We start from the raw sequence: 9284 nt of genomic DNA on the forward strand, positions 1-9284 counted from the left end.
GAGTTATCTCTTCAGGTCCAGGTCTGAAGAGATGACTCAGCGGTTAAGGGTGCTTGCGTGTTTGTGGGGGACCTGAGTTTGAGTCACAGCAGCCCACCAGGTGCCTGGCAACTGCCTCTAACTCCAGTTCCAGAGCTTCTGATGCCCTCTTTTGGCCTCTGCTGGCACCCACTTGCCCTTCCCTGCAGCAAACAAAATGTGTGTGCAGGTGTGTGGGCGTTGAGTGTGTGTGTAGGGTGTGCATGAATGTGGAGGTCAAAGGTCAGCTTTAGCTGCTGTTCCTCGGGTGCCATTTACATTATTATTTGGTTTGTTGTTATTTTATTTTTAATTTATTTCTATTTTAATTTTTAAAATTAAATTATTTTATTTTTATCGTTATTTATCTATTTATTTATTTTAAACAATTTTTTTCAAGATAGGATTTCTCTGTGTAACCCTGGCCATCCTAGAACTCGTTCTGTAGACCAGGCTGGCCTTGAACTCACAGAGATCCTCCTGCCTCTGCCTCCTGAGGGCTGAAATTAAAGGCATGTGCCACCACCACTACCAGGATAGTTTATTTTATTTTACTCTGTGTGTGTGTGTGTGTGTGTGTGTGTATCCATGCATGCCATGACCCATGTGTGTAGGTGAGAGGACTACTTGCTGAAGTTTGTTTCCGCTCTGTAGGTACTAGGGATTAAACTACATGAGGCCGGGCAGTGGTTGTAGTCGGAAGTTTCTCTTTACATGGCTTATTATATTTTTTACATATTATTTTATTTTTTAAGACTTTATTTTATTTTTATAGCTATCTAATCCTTTCTCTTCTCTCAAGCCTACGTACCTTTTTACACACAATGTAAATCTGTCTAATTGTGACTCTATAATTCTGCTCTGACCAGGAGAGATTTTTAAACTGCTAAACTGCGTGGCCGGGTCCAAACTGTTAAGAGTAGAACATGAAGCTGGGCGTGGTGGCGCACGCCTTTAATCCCAGCACTCGGGAGGCAGAGGCAGGAGGATCTCAGAGTTTGAGGCCAGCCTGGGCTCCAGAGTGAGTTCCAGGAAAGGTGCAAAGCTACACAGAAAAACCCTGTCTCAAAATACACACACACACACACACACACACACACACACAAGAGTAGAACATGGAAGCCTGGCAGTGGTGGTACACACCCTTAGTCTGAGCACTCAGGAGGCAGAGGCAGGCAGATCTCTGTTCGAGGCCAGCCTGGTCTACAGAGTGAGTTCCAGGACAACCAGAGCTACACAGAGAAACCCTGTCTTGAAAAGCAAATGCTTGCCATTAATCCCAGCTTTATTATTATTGTCGTTGTTACTGTGAGTGCTGGTAACCGAACTCAGGCTCTCAGGCTTGCGTCACTCACTTTATTAACTGAGCCATCTCCCCCAGCTCCAGCTGAAAGGCTTTACCAGCGCTCGACCAGAAAGGGAAAGAGGAGAAACTGGACATTGACAAAATCCGCTGGACAGCTGACGTCCCACAGGGGCGGCGCCACTCCGGCCAAGCCTGAGGGCCAGCAGAGGGGCTGTGGATAGGTGGGGAATAAGAGCCGGACCTCTCTCTCATCCCATTGGCTGACCTTCTGCTAGCACCGCCCATTGGCCAAATCCAACAGGAAGCCAGGATGATACCGAAGTCAGTTTCCGCCGCACTGAGCAGAGCAGAAGGAATGGGGTGGATTTAGAAGCATTAGTTGCTGTTTTGAGACAGTCCTATGTAGCCCAGGCTGGACTGGAAATCAGTACATAGCCATGGATGAACTGGAACATCTACTCATCTCCAACCCCCACGTCTGAGATTACAGGTGTGCTACCCCCACACCTGGTGAGCCTAGAGATTTATCGTCTCTCTTCCTGATGTCAGCTTCTCTTAAACCCAACTTATTTCTGATTCCAAAAACAATCAAGTCCTGTGCTCCTGTGCTCAGAGCCCATTTGGTCTTTCTTTAAGAGGTAAGCGAAGCCTAGGCCTGGCTGAGGGGAGTCTCTGACCTAGCAGAGAGTTCAGACCCCCGGAGTTGGCCTCTCCCCAGTTGGCCTCTACCCATCTTTGTTTCCTTGCGTCTGGCTTTAGTAGTTTTGTCTTGTTTTCATTTATTTATTTGTTTGTTTGTTTATTTTGGCTTTTTAAGACAGGGTTTCTCTGTTTAGTCCTGGCTGTCCTGGAACTCGCTCTGTAGACCAGGCTGGCCTCGAACTCACAGAGATCTGCCTGCCTCTGCCTCCCGAGTGCTGGGATTAAAGGCGTGAGTCACCACCCAGCTCCTCTATTTCTTTCTAATACAATTATTGGTGGTTGTTATTATTATTGACTTGTTGAAGTATTTTTTTTTATCGTTTGCAACCAAAGAAACCTTCCAAAATGAGCATACAAGAGTTCTACAAACTAATGGAGTTCGCTGTGACATTGTAACCAAAGCCTCTTCATCAGTACCCAGTAGAAAAGCCAGGAAATCTGCCCCCATGTGATTTCACATCTGAACCTCTGGCTTGGATTCAAATCCCATCTGGAGGGCTAGAGCGTGGGGACAGGTCAGTGGTAGAGCATTTGCCTCCCACGTGGGAAGCCCTGGCTCTGCTCCCTAGCACAGCAAACAATACCTTATCAGGTCTTGGAACAGGGGAGAGAAGTGCCTGTGGCTGGTGGATTCATGTCCCACTTCACTTCAGGAATCCTGTCTTTGTTGGACTTTGAGGCTACTTGAGTCATAGCTTAAAATAGTCAGACTCACCTCCCATGACTCCCTATCCCGAGGCCCCCAGCAGGCCAGGCAGGTCTCCTCGTTATTTTCCACAAATAGCAAATTCATAATGTCCTGGGACACCTGATAAGCTGGTGCTCACCGTCACCCGGAGCCTCTGAGCCCCTCAGACCGTAGGTCACCCCTGCTTCCTCCTTCCTAGGGCCCCCTGTGCCTCATCAAGCCCACAGCTGCTTGCCGGCCAACAGTTCACCAGGTACTAATGAATCTGGGCCAGAGCCAGTGATGGGGTGGTGGGGCCTCACGTGTGGAGTCCAAGTGCTCTTTCTGAAATGGACCTCAGTGGAAAACAGAACGCCAGCAGAGGCTGTGCCCATGTTTACTTGGTTTGTGACCGCCCTGGTCCTGTGACCCACAGTTACGCTCACTTACTCGTCACTTACCAAGCACCTACAAGGCAGTGGTTGTGTCCTGGGGTCTGGAGGAACAGAACAAATAACAAGAGACTCACAGTCTAGAAGTGAAAAGTTAGTTAGAATTAAATGTAGACTGGGCAAAGTGACATGTGCCCTTAATCCTAGCACTTGGGAGGCAGGGGCAGGTGGATCTCTGAGTTCAAGGCCAGCCTGGTCTGTAGTGAGTTCCAAGACAGCTGGAGCTACGTAGTGGGACTCTGTCTCAAAAATATAAAATAAATAAATAAAACAATAAACCAAGGTTTTAGCAGAATGACATGCTGGGAAAACAGTCCTGTCTAATTTTTCTGAGCTGCAGGCTTGCTTCAAAAGAATGAAAGAAATTCCAGCCTTTCCAGGGGAGAGCCAAATTTTATGTTCTTCAGGTTTGGGCTTTCTTGACCTCATAAGGATCTGAGTGTTTGAGGGTAGAAAGAAAACTGTAAGTAGCAGGCTGGGTACAAGAAAACTTTCAAACAGGGTTATTTTCTTTGTTTGTTTGTTTTGTTTTTTTGAGATTGGATTTCTCTGGATAACAGTCCCGGTTGTCCAGGGACTCTTTTTTTTATACTAGGCTGGCCTCGAACTCACAGAGAACCTTCTGCCTCTGCATTCCAAATGCTGGGATTAAAGGTGTGCGCCACCATGCCCAGCCCGAACAGGTTATAAAAACAAAGATTCGGCTCGGAGGACAGATGATTCCAGACTGGAGAGGGATGACTCTAACTCTAGAAGGTTAGTTCAAACTCAAGGCTGGGAAGGGAAGGGAGGCACGAACTCTCGGTGGCAGAGATCTGTGCTCTAGAAGGAAGAACAGCATGACGAACACACCGTGATGCCATTGCTGTGCACTGAGCGACCTGCTAAGTACTTTTTATGTCTCTACTTATTTCTCACAAGAACTCTACGAAGTAGATACTGCTGTGGTTTTCATTTTACAGGTAAGACATAGAAAGATGATGTGAATCGCTCAAGGCTGAGACTCTAGCTGGGAGCCAGGTATGGCAGTGCAGACTGGGGAGTCTGTGCTCTGAAGGTTGTCATGGAGACCTGTTACAGAGAAGACCAGCTGCCCCAGCCCTTGGCCAGCCTCCGGCAGTCTTGTAAGAAAGGGTTTCTTTCGACTAACTATGCGACGGTTATGCTTACCAGAGGAGGTTCATCACTACAGGTTGACTTCGGCTGTGTGGTTTGCCTCTCGTGTCTCTCCCTCCTGTTAGGAGCAGCAAGCCAGCCAGATGGCAGAAACACACGAGCACAAGCCCATTTTATACTTCTGTTTATGTCAGGATCATAATGTCATGTAGCCAGATAAGGTGACACACACCTGTAACCCCAGGACCCAAGAGACTGAGGCAGGAGACTAGCCTAGGCTACATAGCACGCTCCTGTCTCAGAACAGCCACCACAACTAAGTCATATGGCTGAACCCAGAGCCAAGGTATAAGAAAACTTTCCCTACCGGCGGAGCGAAAGACCTGCAAAGTTACCAGGGAAAGACTGTGTCTGGATAGTGCTACCGCCCAGCAAGGTTGAAGGACTGGAAGTCAGTCTAGTGTCCCACAGACTTAGACTGGACTGGATTTGATTTAGAGAAAGAATGAAATGCCTGTTATTAAAAAGAGATGCTCTCAGCAGGGACCACAAAGTTCCATATGAGATTGTTTATATTTTCAGATTTTATTTTACTAAAACTCTTAAAACACTTTTAAACAAGAACATGCTTTGAGTGTTTGGGAAGACTGATAGCTGCCTTAGAGTTTTCAGAGCCCCAGTAATACTTGGAGGGCAGCATTTCCCTTTTTGATGGAGCTTTCTCAAATGGGGTCTGTTGTCTCAGGGGGTCCATGCAATTTCAACACAAGCAAAGGTGACAGTGATTCGCTGCGGACAAGATCTAGATGAGGCCCAGACGTGTGCTGGGATGGGGTCTTAGGGTGTCCATTGCTGTGAAAAGACACCATGACCATGGCAACGCTTATAGGGGAAACATTTTAATTGGGGTGGCTCGCTTACGGTTTCAGAGGTTCAGTCCATTATCATCATGGTGGGTAGCATGGCAGCATGCAGGCAGACGTGGTGCTGGAGGAGTAGTTGAGATTCCTGCATTTTGTAGGCAGCAGGAAGTTGACTGAGACATTGGCGGTATCCTGAGCATAGGAAGCCTCAAAGCCCACCCCCTGGATTTTTTTTCTCCCAGCACCCCATAAAACCGGCATGGTGGTGCACACCTGTAACCCCAGCACTCAGGAGGTGAAAACAGATGGGCCAGAAAGTAGTTAACACCTTCAGCCACATAGTGAGCTCAAGACTAACGCTCTAAAAACCCAAACAAAACCAACCAGGCAAACGAACAAATTCTCCCTGAACAAACCAACCCTCCCTGGTGAGTTCTAATCTCAAATGTCCATGACAGTATTATGATTCCCTTCCGGGTGAGAAGTGACACACTTCCTCTAACAAGGCCACACCCACTCCAACAAAGCCACACCTCCTAACAGTGCCACTTCTTATGTGGTTGTGGGGGCCAGCTACATTCAAACTTCCACAGATGGCATTGGAAGATGGTGGGGCAGTCCTGGGATGATCTCTGGGTTCCTCTCGGGGTGGATTTAATCAAATTCCTTGTGTCTAGAGCTTCTGGCCCAAGCCCTGTCCTTTGCCCCCACCTTTCTCCTGCTGGTGCATAGCATTGGAGGAGCCTAAGAGCTGAAATGGCCAAACTCACGGGCTGTAGAGCATGGCCAATTTGGGCTCAAATCTTGGTTTTGACACTTTAGATGGTTGCAGGGGCTGGCATCCCAAACTCTCCTAATGCATGCTTCTCACCTGGAAGGGAATCATAATACTGTCTTGGACATTTGAGATTAGAACTCACCAGGGAGGGTTGGTTTGTTCAGGGAGAATTTGTTCGTTTGTCTGGTTGGTTTTGTTTGGGTTTTTAGAGCGTTAGTCTTGAGCTCACTATGTGGCTGAAGGTGTTAACTACTTTCTGGCCCATCTGTTTTCACCTCCTGAGTGCTGGGGTTACAGGTGTGCACCACCATGCCTGTTTTATGGGGTGCTGGGAGAAAAAAAATCCAGGGTTGTGTGTGTAGTAGATAAGCACTATACTGTGCTATATTCCCAGCCCTTAAATTTTCTTTGACGTTTATTTATTTAGTGTGTGTGAACATGTATGCCATCATGCACATGTGGAGAGCAGAGGATAACTTATGGGAGTCAATTCTCTCTTTCCACATGTGGGTTTTAAAGCTCACACTTGGACTGTCTGTCAGGCTTGGCACAAGGCAAACATCTTTACTCAGGGCACGCCCCTTTCCTCACTGAGGCGTCTTGCTAGACTTTAACAAAACAAAAAAAAGCAGGGTCTTGCCAGGGTCTTGCAGCTAGCTCAGGCTAGCCTGAACCTGTGGCACTCAAGAAATGGTCCTGCCCAGTCCCTAAGTGGCTGGCACTATAGGCCTATATCCAGCTTAGCTGAGGTTTTTGGGAACCCAACTCGGGTTCTCTGAGAGAGCAGCATGTACTCTTAACTGCTGAACCATCTCTCCAGCACACCTGGAGTTTATGGGGAGATGTTTGATTTCTGACTCAAGTTCTTTAGTGGTTATAAGATTATTCAGGTCCAACATGAGTCATTTCAGCCAGTGACATATTTCAAACAATGTGTCTCTTTCACATCTACAGTTTTATTATCATGAAAGTGTTCATAATATTCTTTTATTTTTGAGCCTGAAGCATCTATATATAGTTAAGCTTTCTTTTCATTTCTGATACTAAACTATTTTTCCTTTTTTTTTTTTTTTTTTTTTTTTTGGCCAGGCATGGTGGTGCACTCATTTATTCCCGGTGCTTGAGAGGCAGAGGCAGGCAGGACTCTGTGAGTTCGAGGCCAGCCTGGACTACACAGCAAGTTCCAGGACAGCGAGGGATACATAGTAAGACCCTGTCTCAAAAAAACCTAAAGACCCCCAAACAAAAAAATTTAAACTTTTTTTAGCCAGGTGGTGGTGGTGGTGGTGGTGGCGGCGGCGGCGGCGGCGGCGGCGGCGGCGGCGGCGGCGGCACACGCCTTTAATCCCAGCACTCAGGAGGCAGAGCCAGGCGGATCTCTGTGAGTTTGAGGCCAGCCTGGGCTACCAAGTGAGTTCCAGGAAAGGTGCAAAGCTACACAGAGAAACCCTGTCTCGAAAAACCAAAAAAAAAAAAAAAAAAAAAAAAAAATTTAAACTTTTTTCAACACACACTCGCTCTGTGTCTCATCTGTCTGTGTTTCTCACTTTATAGGCCTGGAATTCACTATGTGGCCCACGTAGGCCTTGAACTTCCTGCGACCTTCCTGTCTCGGTCTTCCAAGTGCTGGGATTGTGAGCACGAGCCACCACACACCCAGTTCATTTGTTCAGTTTGTGTTCTTTATTTCCATCCTGTTTATCCTGAGTTTATCTTGCTGTGAGTTCCCCAGCCTAAATTATTAACAGAGATTCTTAGCTCATTAATTTTCAATCTGTGTTTCTAAGATGAGCATTTAAGCCCATACATCTCCTCTTGGAGCCTGAAGAGATTAAAAATAAGAATAAGAATAAAAACGTGCCTGGTTCCAGATAGGCACTCAGTAATGTCACCATCATCACTGTCGTCATGCAGGGTTATCTGTGAGGGGACTCCCCAGCTCCCAGTGTTCTTGGCTCCGGGTGTGGCATGTGTTCAGCGGGGCCTCTGAGGACTTACTTATGGGCATCGGTTCTCTGCCCTTTGGGGTCTCCGGCAGGCTCTCTCTAGGTTAAGACAGGACACAGAGGGTGCCTTTTGCTCAGCTTGCTCCAGTACTTTACTTAAACCTCTTGGGATGGCTGGCAAGGCCATAGGCCCTTCGGGAAATGTGAATTCTAACCTGGAGGCCTGTGGTATGTCATATTTTCCAAAGATGGTGAGAATATATCTCCAGTCTTACTTGCTCTTCTAGAACTTGGTTCTTCAGCCACCAAGAGACGGGCCATAATTCCATTTTCCTGGGCTTTGGCAGGCTTGTGACTGATACCAGATCACATCGGGGTAAACCGTCCAAGGCCTTGCCATGAAAGGGTGGCTAAAACTCAGGGTTAGAGCTCCAAATATTCAGGGAGATGTGGGCACCCTGTGGCCGCCGTGTTGAAAGGAAGACAAGCCATATTGAGAAGCTACATAGAGCTGTCTGTCTGGAGTCCTAATCTCTCAACATTCCAACTCCCAACTTCTTTGTTTTGTTGTCTGTGTAGCTTTGGAGCCTGTCCTGGAACTCGCTCTGTAGACCAGGCTGGCCTTGAACTCACAGAGGTCCACCTGCCTCTACCTCCTGAGTGCTTGGATTAAAGATGTGCGCCACCACTTCCTGGCTCCAACTCCCAACTTTTAAATTCCCTTACTATTACTATTGTTATTAGCATTGGTGGTGGTACTGGGGACCGAGCCTTGGGCATCACATATGCTAGCCAGGCACTCTGCCACTGAGCTATGTCCCGAGCTGGACAATTTTTTTTTTTCAGTGCTGAGGGATTGAATCCAAGGCCTCACACATACAGAGCACATGCTCTACCACTGAGTCTGTATATAAATATATCAATTTTTTTTGAAACAGGGTCTTGTAGCCTAGGCTAGCCTCAAACTATAGCTCTTCCTGCCTCAGTGTCCCATGATTCTGTTTAGGGTAATGTGGCCCCTGTGAGGTATTTTTTTAGATAGAATTTAGTGTAGCCTAGGCTGGCCTTGAACTTGATATGTATAACCTTGATATTTTGATCCTCCTGCCCTACATCCTGGATGCTGGGATTACAGGTATATATAATTATGCCTCTGCCTCCACCTCCTGAGTGCTGGGATTGAAGGTGTGGGCCACCACCCAGAGTATGAAGAACCTTAATAAAGGCCGGGTCGCTCTTTCCAGGAAAGCCTATACCATGTCTTGGATGCGCACTATCTTTTCCCCAAACCACCTCTCACCTCTTTCCTTTCTAACATCCACGCTTAAATCTCTGTTCAAGTCTTTTCTTTCTTTCTTTCTTTTTTTCCCCAGAGCTGAGGACCGAACCCAGGGCCTTGCGCTTGCTAGGCAAGCGCTCTACCACTGAGCTAAATC

The 9284-nt window shown here is 47.1% G+C and overlaps 1 long non-coding RNA gene across 1 annotated transcript; it reads left to right on the forward strand.

Moving 5' to 3' along the window:
- The first annotated feature begins 1249 nt into the window (after window positions 1–1249).
- LOC143269544 (uncharacterized) lies at window positions 1250–8745 on the forward strand. The gene is made up of 3 exons (XR_013046028.1): window positions 1250–4269; window positions 6992–7107; window positions 7457–8745. It is a non-coding gene; the product is annotated as an uncharacterized LOC143269544 (long non-coding RNA).
- The last annotated feature ends 539 nt before the right edge of the window (window positions 8746–9284 follow it).

The sequence above is a fragment of the Peromyscus maniculatus genome, chromosome 19 (genome assembly GCF_049852395.1).
Source record: "Peromyscus maniculatus bairdii isolate BWxNUB_F1_BW_parent chromosome 19, HU_Pman_BW_mat_3.1, whole genome shotgun sequence".
Lineage (NCBI taxonomy): Eukaryota > Metazoa > Chordata > Mammalia > Rodentia > Cricetidae > Peromyscus > Peromyscus maniculatus.